Genomic DNA, 14,525 nt, shown 5'->3' with positions numbered 1-14,525 from the left:
GAACAGAAATTAAAAGACAGAGGGAACGGTTTACTTTTACCGTGGTCAGTAATGCTGCCTCACAGTGCTGGGGCCTCAAGTTCAATTCCTAGGCATGGAGTTTGTATATTTCTTCTGGGTTTGTATGGGTTTTCTCCAGGTGCTTTGGTTTTCTCTCACAAAGACACGCTGGTAAGTTAGTGGATTTCTGGGAAAATCGGCCCTGGTCTGTGCGTCTGTGTGTGTGTCCTGCTATAGACTGGTGTCCCGTCCAGGGTGTACCCTGCCTTGTGCCTGTTGCTTGCTGGGATAGACTCAGGCTACCCTGTTACCATGTATTGGATAAAGTGATTAGAAAGTTAATGGAGTGCAGGTGGCTAAGTAGAGCACACATACACTCACTGTGCTTTTTTGCAAAGATAACAATTCAGCAGTGCTCTTTCACAACGCTCGTCTTTGCATTACTTTACCTTTCATGTTAAAGTGACAGAACGTAGTCTTAAAAGGGAGCAGCACCTAAGCCCCAATTCGAATGTGCTTTTCATTAATTCCTGATCGAGTGGCTTCCATCCCAAAGGAATTGCCCCTACCCGGGTGACCGTCAGCATCCAGCACAGAGCAGGTCAGATAGAGAGCAACAAGTGAATCAAAGGGGAGCTTTAGAATCCCAGGGTAAGTTTTATCCCAAAATTCATCAATAATACCAGAGATAAATCCCTTCAACTCTTACGATCCTTGATATAAGGTCTTTAAGAACCAAATACCAGAATTTCCACCCACACCCCTCTCGGCACCAACCAGATCCAGTCTTGCTTTCTCTCCGGTGACAAGATCGGGCCTCAGGGCCACCATGCTGCTGCTGCCAGTATCAAATTATTTTTTTAAAACAACTTAAAGTGAACTGTTCCACTCTCCAAAGCTGGGGAGGAATAATGACATCTCAATCTCACACAACTGCTCCTAGTCCCCATCGTTATGGAGATGAGCTGTGTACAGCGAACACAAACACCTCCCATCGCATTCCTCTCAAGTTCCCCCCCTCCACCCTGTCTCTGTCTTGTAGCTGCCCCTGAGTTCACTCTCCTCTCTGAATGGGGTTCGAGCCTCCTTGTCCTGTGACCAGGACAGTGCCAGTTAACCAAGCAGGTTAAGCCAAACCTGTCCCACCTATGTAGCTGGAAGCAGGATTCCAAACAAGCCACAAAAAAACGTTCTTTGTCCCTAGTCAAAAATATAAAAAGCTCCTACTTCTGACCTGGTTCTTAACTTTCTTTTGCCTCACCAGATTCCCCTGTAAAGCGAACCTTAAACAGTCGGAGAAAAGCACTTTTTACCTCGCCCTTCAGAAACAACTTACCAGGCGTTTTTCTTTTTCAACCTACGCTAGAGCTAACCCGCGTCTCCCTTTTAAACTACGAGGAATGAATGTCTCCCTCCCCCCCCCAGTCTAAACTCAGCTAATCTACCTTTCATCTAAACGTTACCGTCTGTGTGCTCAACCCTTTTATAATGAGAATGATCGAACACAGGTGTAGCAGACCTAAACTTCTCTCCCCGTCATGTTAATACCTCTCTGACCGGACTCGCTGCCGAACACCCGTAGCGCGGCGCATGTGGTCAGGAAAGGCTGATATACACAGTTAATCCACAGCTAATCAAAATAATCCCGTAGTCTCTAAAGGAAAAAAAAATAACTATGATTATGTGCCGAGACTGCAACAAAAAATCATTTGCATCACCTTTTGTTCGTCGTTCCTTAGTGATTTGTTCACACGAATCGATTTTATGTTAATTGCAAGACGTTCTTTTTTTTTTCTTATAGACGGGTATTCGTCCCGGAGCTCTGCTCCCCATAAAAACCAAAACGATATAACATTTACTGACGTGCAAGAAAAAAACTACGCAGATTAAAAGCATGTTCAGATAAAAACGTCGTTTTCGGCTTAAAGTTGAAAGGGCTCTGGGGTGCAGTCTGTCTCGTCTCTCGGAGTGCAGTTCTATAAACGGGATTTAGAACTGATTAAACTTGCAACTGTTTTCCAATATTTTAGGTTAGTTTTTTTAGTTTTGCAATTTTTATTAAACGTACATATGAAGCATATAGCGCAGGCATCTGACTGTACAAAACACCTTGATCAGAAAGGTCTTTGTTTATTGATAACGCCGTCGTAAAGTTGATTTGACCATTCCCATCAAAACCAGTGTAGGAACATGGAGAGAATTTCTGGTGTGAGAAAGTAGTTCTGCGGATGAGTTTTGAACAAATCCGTGGATTCTGATTTTAGCAGAAGGGAGGCTAGCAAACAAGGAATTGCTTAAATCAAGCCACGAGTTCATTCATTTAATGTATCAACATCTCTACATCTCCAAAGTGAAATATATCCAGCTGTATTTATAAGTTATATGGCTCTAAGTCATTAGCATAATTAAAGCAAAACTCGGAAAAGGGACCAGTTCAGTGTAACGCCCAGCTTTGAGCTGCTGTAGGGGCGTAGATGGGGTGGTGGTTAGGGTGTATGAGTGGTGTGCACAGGGAAGTCCCACACAGGGTGTGAGATGCATACACATAACTTGAACTTGAACTTTATTGCCATATGTGACCGGTACTGGTACAATGGAATTCTTACTTACAGAAAGTCTCTCGATTGTAAAACAAAACAAAGTGCAAACAAACGATAGACAATGTGCAAGTAAACATGTAGACAGTTTGAATGTGAACAATACAGACGTGTAAACAATCACTGGAGATGTGTAATAGATAAGAAATCATAAAGAGGTAGATGGTGATGGTGTAGGTGTGGTCCGAGGGGGATGGCTAAATGTGTTCGCCAGTCTCACTGCTTGTGGATAGAAGCTATTGAAGAATCTAGTGGTAAGTGTCCGTATGCTCTCATATCTCTTTCCTGAGGGCAGTGGGGTGAAGAGCTCATGCCCGGGGTGGTGACTGTCCTCTGTGATGGCCAGAATTCTACCATGGCAGCGGTCCTCATAGAGCTGTTTTATCTCGGTGAGACCGCAGCCGATGATCTTCTGGGCCATATTGACCATTCTCTGCAGTGCCTTTCTTTCTCGCGAAGAGGTGTTGCCATACCACACGGTGATCCCGTTGGTGAGGATGCTCTCGATGGTGCAGCGGTAGAAGTTCACCAACACATGTATTGGCATCCCCCATCGCTTGAGGCACCTCAAGAAATAAAGCCGCTGCTGAGCCTTCTTCATGATAGTCAATGTTCACAGTCCAGGTTAGATCTTTAGAGATGTGAATTCCCAAAAACCTAAAGCTGGTGACTGTTTCCACTTCCGTTCCATCAATACTGAGTGGGCTGTGAGTGTATGGCCTGTGTCTCCGAAAGTCCACTATTAGCTCTTTCGTTTTCAAAGTCCAGGTGTTTGCTATGACACCACCTAAGCAGCTGTACAACTTCATCCCTGTAAGTGGACTCGTCATCATCACTGATCAGTCCTATTATAGTGGTGTCATCTGCAAACTTAATGATGCGGTTGTTGCTGTGTTTTGCTGTGCAGTCGTGAGTAAATAGGGAGTACAACCTTGGACTCAGACAGCAGCCTTGTGGGGTTCCAGTGCTCAGGGTGAGTGATGTTGATGTTTTATTGCCTATCCGCACCACCTGTGTTCTCTCGATAAGAAAGCCCAGCAGCCAGTTGCAGACAGAGTTGCACAGACCTAATCCCCTGAGCTTTGTCACCAGTTGACTGGGTATGATGGAATTGAATGCTGAACTGTAGTCCACAAACATTATTCTCGCATACGAGTTCTTAGTGTCCAGATAAGCGAGTGGAATTGTAAACCTAATAAATAAATAGAGCAGGTTTTAGAAATAAGTAGCCAAAACATTTCAATAAACAACTAATTGTTAATTCCTAATAGACACTTTAACTCAGGCCACACGAGAGGTCCAATTCTAATGTAGCAGTTCTCCTTCCTGTGTATCAAAGCTCCCTGACTGAACAAGGTGCTGTGCTCATCCATTCCAGTTCCCCTTCCTTTACCCCAACATCACCTCTGTAGCTGCCTCCCTGGCTCATTCCTCACAGGTGATGGAAGGGAGGGGGGGAGTTGTGACAGAGCTGATCTCTGACCAGCACTATCCTTTCCTCAGCCAGACTCCGAGTTAAAGGAACAGGTGACAAATTGTGACACTAACAAGTGCTTCTGCACGGTCACTGGCAAGAGCACCTTTCATATCTCATCTGAAGGACACGCACGAGAAAGGTTCTCGACGTGCACAGGGTGATAGATGGTGACTCAGGGGCATGTTAACAAGCATCTTTGGCAGCTGCCCATCAAAACATACTTGATATTAAGTTCTTAACACCTTCCATAAGAGGAAGTGTGTACGTGTTAGTCCCGTTTGAACTGCAACACACAAAACAAAGAAATACCGGACTGTGCTCTCTTGTATCGTAGAGAATGGCCTTAATGTTTTTCCTCTTCAAGTGTGTTCAGATCACTTTATGAATCTTGGTTAGAAATAAAAATAACAGGCAACTGTTTGACAAAGCCCTATGGTATTCACTCCAAAGCCAGAAAAAATGACATTGGCATGCAGAACTTCCCAGCGAGACAGAAGCACTGGATGGGACACAGATGTCACCGAGCTCCCCAAATATATTATATGGGAAGGAACAATCTTAAAATAGCCATGACAAAAAAAAATGTAGTGGAATCTGGAAATATAAACTACACTTGGTTGATACCGACCGATTTGCTTTGAACTTGTCGGTAAATGTTCCAGAAATGTTTTCCATCATTACCATTCTTTGATGTGGTATAATGATAACATTAGGCAGTGACTCACAGTACAGTACACCTCCAACAGCCTTTAGGAAAGCCAGACATAGGCTTGTACTGAGAAATGCAGTATTCGGATGGAATTGCGCAAATCTCGAGGTGGCTACCTGCCAAAACTGCCGAGTGACTCCTAAACGGAAGCAAACTATCGAGAGGTTTGATTAGTGTGAGCCAAATGCCCTGCCTCCGTTCATAACGAGAATCTCTGTTCTGCTCAGGGCAGTCTCAAGGGGTGGGCGGGGGATCTTGTTCTTGTGTGTAGCGGTGGCGGCAGGGAGCAGCGTTCAGGTGATGCAATAGCTCCCTAATTGGCCTGCGCAAACCGACGCACAGAACTGCTGCTCACACTATCGGTGCCTTCAGGCGTCTCAATGCCAGCACCCTCGTCGTCGTCGTGATCGTCGTCGAGGTCTCCCCACCCGTGTCCTTTTCTCCTTCGCTCCTGGTTTTTACCACGAACCTTTCCACATCCCCCTTTAAGGCCCGCATTTGCATCCTCCCTCTTCTGCTTCCCTGGTCTTTTCTGTAGTATTTTTCACCAGCTCACTTTTTTTTTTTCCCGGGCTAGTCTAGCTCTGCCGCCATCGCTTTTAGCTGGCAGCTGATGGCCCGTGACATAGTGACAGGCCACCTCCAGTTCTGAATAAAGCCCCCGCTCTCCCACTGACTTTAGATCTCGTCCGGAGGTAAAATAAGAGTTTTGTGCGTCGCGTCATTAAAATATTTAAACATGTATTTATATTTTTATGCGTGTGGGAAGGGGGATTGGAGATTGGGCCGCCCTCCCCCCTTTGAGACGGCCCTGGTTCTGTTACGTAGGGTGACTCTGGGCTGTTTAAAGATGTCTGCTCTGCATGAAAGGGCTATAGATACCCATAAACCCCTTCTACTGGTGCTACCCGATGTTCAGCCTTGAAGCATATGGCTAGAGCACTTCTTTGGTGCCTTGCCTTTTCATCAGGCTGGGGAAAAGGGAAGGCGCTCTATGAATGTCCTCATAGCGCCCTATGACGTCGGACCTCCTACAAACAATGAAAAACCAGCCACGTACTCCGTTTGCACTGTTGAAAATAGTATTTGTCTACTACTTTCTACTGTCTACTCTTCTTTTTTCATTGATGTGACATCACCCACCCTCTTCTCATCTGAGCTTGGAGCGGGCGAACCAAGCCAGTCTTGTTTGTTTTGACTCCGTTGGTGCTGGTGTGTGTAGCGTCTGAGCCTCTTCCATTCCCCAGATACAGTGCCTTTACTTTTTCTGAAAAAACAAGCCGCCAGATTTTGGCAACGAAAGCAGCTCAGGCGCTAATTTCGACGGCGCAAACTGGCACAAACGGAGCACTTACGAACGGAGTCTCGTGGGCTTTTCGAGTGTGTGGGGGTGGCGGGGGGGGGACAACTTCACGGAGCTGGAGAAGGTGTTGTTTAAAGCTGACTGAGTTGGGATGCTGGCCTTCGGAAGAGGCACAGGCCCTGCTGATCTCAACTTTAACGCACGCTGCCAACCGAGCAAGCTGTTGCAGGTGTCGGCTTGTCTGTTCCCATCACTTTAGAACAGAATGCCCTCTGGGACATTAAAAAAAGAGCACTTAGTCTATGGCTGCGTGCCTGCAATAACAGCAACTTGTGCCAAGTCCCTAACCCAGGATGAGGGCATCCTGAAACCCATGGGAGAGTTGTCTCCTAGTCGTTTTTCTCACAAGCAGAAAGTAAAAATAAACTCTAATGAAACTGCACTTGGAAATCGTACCCATTGCTGAGCTCTGGGTGATGGCTTTGTCTGGAAACGTGGAGGGACCCCTGCGGTCCCGTCGCATGACGAATGAACCGTTTACGGTTTCTGTGCGTGGTCTTAATTGGTTAATTCCTGCTCTCGGAGATTTGTTTATTCCAGTTCTTTATGCCTCAAGGTATTATGATGATCAGCAGCAATTAAATGAAAGCATACGCTGTTTAGGCACTGGCTGTGTGTTTGTGTTGGCAGACAAATTGTATTGTCTGCATCAGAAAAAAAAAGGATTCGATGACAAAATTCTTAGGAACAGGACAACTGACTTGGCCTGTTGCATCCCCCATTTATTCGTCTGTAAATTTCGGGGGACTTTGATCTGCACAGAATAAAGACCAGGAAGAGTTGAGTTGGGTACTTTGAAGTTCCAAAGTGAGATCTAGAGGTTAAATCCTAATGCTTCGAGCTTTTCAACAGAAAGCAAGACCTCTTAAAGTTGGAAATACAGATCACAGGACACACCCACCCCTTCTCTTTTTTAAGTAATTCAATCCTGAGGCACACACTTGGTTGGACTCTTTTCCTTAAAGAGGCACAATTTCCAATATTTTCCAGTGTTTGGGTTGCAAAGAGTCCAAAGATGGAACAGGGATGGTGACAAGAGAATGTTTGAGCATTTGTTATACAGTTGGTATTTTGTTTATTAGTTGAAATTGACAAAAATGTGAAAACATCAAAGATGGGTTTGAACTGCATGCAATTTCAATTTATGCTCTCCTTCTTTTGTGTTCTTGAACTTATACTGTACATACGCTGAAAATAACACCTTAGTGATACACAGAACTGATAACATACTATGTGGGGTCAGAGGTCAGGGGTCAGCATTGGAGGGTTACTGGAACCATTTTCCTCCCTGTTTTTACAAGACTGGATGTGATGGTCTGACACTTTTGCAGCAGAAAATTAAACCACAACTGCAGCTCCCATGATGACTTGCGTCTCTGTATCGCACACAATGTTCTCTACTTGATCTGAGATAGAATGGCTAGTTCTGTACAGTTCTGTTTGACTTGTCAACTTGTCTTTTTCCCTATTTTTTTTTTTGAAGAGAGGATCAGAAAAGTAATCTGCAGTAACATTACCTTGACATTACTCTTAAGCATGTTATTTTGCATGATGCAAAAACACAATTTCTCTCTCAGAGATAATATATACAGTTTAAATCAGGGGTTCATAATTCTGGCACTGGGGTCCCCCAGAGCTGCTGGGTTTTGTTCCATGAGATCACTTCATTAGATAATCAATCCCTTAACACTTCTGGACCTAACTTGTTTAGGACAATGAAGCTAGCAAGAAAATAGTCATACAATGACTTAGGCTACATTTCATATACAGCATAAACTGTGGTATTTTTTATATACTACAGTATATATTTATATAAAATACTATTATGAGGGTCTAGTGCAGAATGGTGGCTCGCAGTGCTGGGGCCCTGGGTTCAATTTCTGGGGTGCTGTCTGTGTTGAGTCTGCATGTTCCTTCTGGGTTCTCATGGGTTTCCTCTGGGTGTCCTGGTGCGTGTGTCTGACTGCCCTGTTATGGAGACTGGTGTCCAGGGTGTACCTGACTGAGGCCTGTTGCTTGTTGGGATACACTCTGGCTCCCCTGTGACCCTGAATTGGAAGAAGTGGTTAGAAAATGGATAGGTGGGTATTTTTAGGAGCTGTTTTTTTTTATGGTGACACAAAACTCCTATTTTTCCTGTAAAGTTGTTCTTTTGCCATGACTAGGGAAGTGGGCCAGGTTTGTGTCAGTATACACAAATAACTTTAGAAAATGGAGCGGTGTCTGTACTATTGTGTTGCCAAAAATACGTACCTTTTTGAAACGGCTGTATGTTTTCTTACGGATCGACGGGGCCTGAAGGATTTTGTTGTTTTTTCTTCTCAGTAGGTGTCAGCAACTTGCATACTATTAGCACAAAAGAGTCATGCTGAGCTTCCTACTTTGACAGGCACATACTAACTAATGGTCGTTTTTTTTAATAACAAGGCACTGCCTGGGAAATCTACATTTGTGCAGGTTTATTTAAACTGGGGACGTGGATCTTCAAATATATTGATTAATGTCACAAGCTCTAGTTTAATTCTCTGCGCCTTTGTTCTCTACAGTACATGCTTCTTAATAGGAAGGCCTTGAATGATGGCTAACATTGATTTAGTGAGTGTGTGTTGCACCATGATCTGATGCTGTAATATTTCTTATGTTGGCTGTATTTGGGAAATACTCAAATGTATTGCTTTCATTCTGATTAGGCTTATACTGGTTTAAACTGGAATCTGAATATGACCGAACAGGGCTGCTCAGTGGTTAGCATTGCTGCCTCAAAGCACTGGAGCCCTGCAGTTCAAATTCTAGGGTGCTATTTGTGTGGAGTTTATATTCTCCATGTGTGACTGGTGTCCCATCCAGGGTGTATCCTGCCTTGCCCCCATTGCTTGCTGGGATAGGCTCTGGCTCCCCTGTGACCCCCCCAGAAACAAGAAGTGGTTAAAAATGGATGGATACCTAATAATGATGAGGGAAATGCTAGATTTCTTCAGTAATTGTGATTTTACTTGACTGTTTCTACTGTTGGAATCTTTGGTCAGCTCTTTGGAAAAACAGGCCACATTACGTCAGAACCCTGATGCTTCAGATCTTTCCCTGTTCAATATTGACTTTGGACAGCCATGACGTCTGGCACCAGAGTACTTCGGTATTTCCCTCTCCTTTTAAGCATGTCATTGTGTGTGGTGTTGACGATTGGAGAAATTGGAAAAAGTAGAACAAATAAGGACAGGTCTCTGAAAGGGAAAACATGAAATGGCAAAAACTCATTGAAAGAGTTTAGAACTTTAATGAAAACTTTTAACTTTTTAATCTCTAGTCATACTCCAATTTCTATTTACTGTCTAACTTCTGTAACGATATTGCCATACTGTAAATGACAAAACACAATTGCTGTGTTGATTTCTTTCTTTTTGTCATTAATAGCTTAATTAATTATATGTCGCTGGGTGATCTGGTTTGATTTGGAATCACAGTGGCTTTATGAAACCAAAGAATGTGTGAACTGCTCTCTTGTTGAAATGTCAGTCACTTGAACAGGGGAAGAAAACAGGCCCCCTTTGTTCACCTGACACTTCCATCCATCCATGTCCTAACTGCTTTACCTAATACAGTGTCGCAGGGGGCCCAGTGTCTATCCCAGCAAGCAATGGGTGCAAGGCAGGGTACACCCTGGATGGGACGTTGCTACTTCTTAGGGCACAGACAGACACAAACACACACCCTCACACCTGGGCAAGTTTTCCCAGAATCCGATCAACCCACCAGCATGTTTTTGGAGTGTGGGAGGAGACCAGAGCACTTGGAGGAAACGTGGGAGCTAGAGGAGAACATGCAAACTCCCCACAGAGCACCCAAGAAATTGAACTCGGGGACCACAGCACTGCGAGTCAGCAATGCTAACCACTGTGCTACAATTCCTATTCAGTCCATCAATCAAGGGTTTATTCATCGGGGCACGAACAGTACAGCGCACAGGGGTGTTGTCGGCAATGAAATGCTTTGTCTGCGAGCTCGTTAAGAGGGATAGAAGAGCAGAAGGACAGGAATTTAGAGGGATTAGATTAACATAAGGATACAATAAATTACACAATTACAATTTACAGCTTGCACGAAAGTAACACAAGGAAAGGAGGTTTTAGTGCTCTTCGTACAGTACGTGTCCTGAGAGTGCAAGGGGCAGGAGGGCACCAGCACACCCTGTCAGTTCAAGGAGGTCACTGCAGGCGTGAATTTCACTCACAAGTCGTTAAGTCGTTTAACAAGTACAGCACAGGTTGGGGTTTTTTTTGTCAGCGCTGTCGAGACAAAGTTATTTTTACTACCTCGTAAAAACAAAAAAGGAACACGCAGACTCAATTTGAGCTGAGGACCATTTTTTTTTCCTATTAAGGCCGATCTGGGGTCCTTTGCCGGGGTTGAATCTTGTTGGGCAACAAGGGGGGGTGGGGTAAGGAGTTGTCAGGCGGGTGAAATCAAGAAGGTTGCGAAATGTTTGACGTAAGCAAACACCTCCTAGAGCTGGCCTATACCAAGCTGGTAGAGAGTGAGCTTTAACATTGCCACTTGGTGTGGGAATCTTGCTGTCATTGGTGGAGCCAAGCAGCAAAATTATTGGTGAGAAACAGAACCAGCTGAGCCACATCTGTACTAGGAAGGTTTACAGGAAAGCAGTGCTAATAGGAAATGGATGTATCGAAACCACTCCACTGCCATTTTGAAAAAATACGTTCCAGACTGCATTTCAGAGTACCCAAGGTTACAAAAACCCATTTAAAAAGTCATTCATTCGAGTGCTGTTACTCTTAATCTCTGATGAATGAGTCCCTTCAAAGCCTTACATTGACAACACGTACAGTATAATCTGCATGTCAATCTTGAATCTTACGTTTTTGTACTGTATTGCATAGAATGGTATTATTTATATTATGTGTTTTGTATTCTGTAAAATTCACTGGATGTGTTATGTGCTCTGTATACAGTATATACTGCTTTTCTTGCTGTCTCAGTGAGACCAAAGGAAAATTTCCACTGCATGTGGACAGTAAAGTACATTCTGATGTTGATTTCTCTTGGAGTGAGCTGGTGAGTGAAAGGCATGGGGCAGGAGAAAAGACTCACACTTGCTTGTGTTCCTCAGGACTTGTGATGCCAAGAGGGACAGCGCGGCTGAAGCAGGTACCGAGACGGACGCTGTGAAAAGGCTTGAGGACCCGTAAAAGGTAAAATCATGATAAGTAATGACATTTCAGTAAAGAGCACCACTCATTTTTAAAGCCTGGAAATCCCAGTAGGATGGGAAATCTGGAGAATTGTTCGGTATAAGTGTTCCAGTTTTTATGAGATGAATTTTTGCTAGTTCTTTTTATAGCCCGTGGCCTAGATTATTGCATAGAGACATGCTAGACTCCTTGTCTTAATAAAAACAATCTCTCTAATTGGTATGATAGGAGGTAATTAGCGCTGTTCGTATGTGTCCTGAGAGTGCAAAGTGACAGGATGGCGCCAGTGCACCCTATCAGTTCAAGAAGGTTGCCTATTCGCTAGCGGGCATTTGGGTAATTGAAGCACAACAAATGAAAGAAGAAAAAATAGATTCAAAAGCATTTCTCTTGCCTCCGCATAAATGAGAAACATCAGCGTCTGCAGTTTTGTGCAACGTGCTTGCATCCTACAAACATTGCTGTAGCAGAACAGCTGTGCCTCAGAACTGTCTGTGCTGGTTTGTTTGCTTTTGTGGGTGTGTGGCTCAGAGAGAATATAAGTGTCTGTGTCAGGAACCTCTGTCTGTGTGTGTCGGCCCTGCAATGAACTGGTATCCCATCCACAGCGTACCCTGCACTGTACCCATTGCCTGCTGGGGTGCACTCTGGCTCCCCAGCAGCCCTGAATTGGATGAAGCAGTTACAAAATGGATGGATGGATGGATCTGGGCAGTAAATGGTCTCTTCAGTCCCTTCCTTGGCGTAAAATCACCGTTTCAGGCACAGGAATAGATGCTCTGTCCAGTAAATGTATCCAGTTCTTATGCTTTGGCAGAGACTGTGTTTTACCTATTGCTTTCACAAAGGATTTCAACCACATGATATACTGTAAAATTACATGTAAATATACTATAATAAAAAGAACCGGTAAGGTACTATAAGCTAACCCTCGCAGCCTTGTCAAATTAGTCATGGGTTTTCAGAGACTCCCCATCTGTGGAAGGATTTGTCAGCAGGATGTTCTGCCCACTTAAACGTAGACAGATTTTTGTAAATTGGGACCTGTGATATTTGCATAGAGCATTCCTCTGCTGGACATCCCATAGCTTTCAATTTGGACTTGTATGTCAGCCAGAAAACATGATTACAAGGGCTGGTTTAGGCTGAAACAGTGTCAACAAATTAATGGGAAAAGCAGTGACTTTTTTTCCATACAGAAAAACCTATGGGAAAGAATCTCTGTGCTATTCCCAGCTTCCTGAGTCCATAGTTTAATTTATTCAGGCTACATGGTCTATATAGTCTATTTTCATTACTCAGATATTTTAAAAGCTGTATAGCCGAAAACACTTATGGCCACCCCCATATAAACAGTTCTCTCAAATTCCAGTTGTCAACAAGACCAGACTAAGTGGTCAATGTTAGTGATATTGACTGTCAGCATGAGTAGCTGTAAATGATCTGTCTCAGTCTAAAGAAAAGTTACAAAAAAGGCATAATCGGGATTGAAATGTCAAACTGCTAGGATTTGTCAGTCCCAGCAGGACTTGTAGCCTCCTGCTCATCACAGGAAATGCTGTTTTTGTCATATTTCACTGCACTGACTGTACAGTATGTGTCGGTCAGTGAATCATGAATAATTCTTCAAATTCAGTGTTAATTACTGAATCATGTATAGTACCGCATTTAGATTTTGGAATTATTGGAATAGTTAATGTGCACAATGCGCTGTAAATATTTCCCCAACAATGGCTCTTAAAACAGAAGTTCAGGATGGACGATAAATTCTAATCTCACACACCTCAGCTCACCTATGTGTATAAATCGAACTCAAGACATCCCTTCACATATCTCCCTCCTGTCTCACTATGTACACTCTTAAAGCAATGCCTTAGATCACTAGATGACATATTTCCTCCTTTTGTCACATTCATTAGGATCTAACCCAATTCAGGACTCTTTACACTTACATTTACAAAACAGCTTTGGCTTTTATCGAACGTGACCTAAAATTCAATCAAGGCAAGACGCAAAGAGTCTATAAAACGGTGATGTAAAACAACAGCGAATTGATGATAAAGAAAGCACAGCATAAAGATCTAGGCTGTAGCACGGTGCTAAGGAGAGTTCTTGGTGTTTGGGGTCAGGTCTTTCACAAGGAGATGAGTTTTCTGTTCCTTCTGGAAGATGGCGAGAACTTTCTGTGGGCAGTTGTGGCTGTGGCACGTCAGGGTGTGTGTAGGGTGGGAGGGGACTGGTTCACTTTTACTGTGTTCAAGTATTTCTGGAGATGGTGTAGCCCTGAATGGCTACTGCCATCCAATGGCACGTACTGTACTGTATGAGGGACAATACGAATCCTAAATGCTTCGTCTTTTGTCAGATGCAATGTTTTGAAGAAACCATCTGCTGTTTTGTGCAGTCCACATTCGTGGAGCTAAAAAGAGCCTGTTCCTCTTTGAGGATTTCCACTACAGAAGAATGAGGGTTAAGTGGTGATCATTGCGGAATCTCAGCATTCTGCTGACAGTGGAGAAAAGTGAAAAGTAAAAACTGCCCTAGAGCAGGGCAGAATGAATCCCATGAACATCGTACGTTGAATGACTGAGCTTTTTCGGTTTCATTTTTGTGACGGCAAAGTAAAAGATATTGTAGTGGATTAGGAACTCTAGCATGAGGTTCAATTATAATAATAATAATAATAATAATAATAAACGTTATTTTATATAGCGCCTTTAAAGGTGGCTTCTCAAAGCGCTTTACAGGATGACAAAAATAAATAAGAAGACAACAACAATAAATAAGAAGAATTCAAAAGATAAGACACAATTACAATTACAACAATAACAAAAGAGGAGACCGTGGAAGGTGGTACTAAGAAGAGCAGAGGGGTGAAGAATGGAACCAGTTAAGTAAAGGCTTTTCTGAAGAAGAAGGTTTTGAGTCTGGATTTGAAGGAGTTTAGAGAAGGTGACTCTCTGATATCCTTGGGCAAAGAGTTCCAGAGCTTGGGGGCATAGCAGGAGAAGGCCCTGTCGCCCATACAATGTAGACGGGCTTGGGGGACAGTAAGGAGGGCAGAATTTGAAGAGAGGAGGTTGCGAGGTGGGGAGTAGGGCGATAATAGTTCAGACAGGTATTGAGGTGCCAGGCCATGTAGAGTCTTATAGGTGAGCATGAGGATTTTAAA

The 14,525-nt window shown here is 43.6% G+C and overlaps 1 long non-coding RNA gene across 2 annotated transcripts in view; it reads left to right on the top strand.

Annotated features, from left to right (window-relative positions):
• Positions 1-14,525, top strand: part of LOC148654430 (uncharacterized) — a 147,090-nt gene that overhangs the window by 119,439 nt on the left and 13,126 nt on the right. Inside the window, exons 3-4 of one of the 2 annotated variants that reach the window (XR_015941381.1) lie at positions 11,272-11,353; positions 11,962-12,281. This is a non-coding gene — a long non-coding RNA (uncharacterized LOC148654430). Of the gene's footprint in view, positions 1-11,271; positions 11,354-11,961; positions 12,282-14,525 lie in introns of those variants that run through there. The other variant, XR_015941382.1, reaches the window with a different exon arrangement.

The sequence above is a fragment of the Lepisosteus platostomus genome, chromosome 9, assembly GCF_059453375.1.
Source record: "Lepisosteus platostomus isolate fLepPlt1 chromosome 9, fLepPlt1.hap1, whole genome shotgun sequence".
In the NCBI taxonomy this organism is placed as follows: Eukaryota; Metazoa; Chordata; class Actinopteri; order Semionotiformes; family Lepisosteidae; genus Lepisosteus; species Lepisosteus platostomus.
The sequence above is the reverse complement of the archived record's forward strand: the minus strand, read 5'-3'. Positions and strand labels throughout refer to the sequence as shown.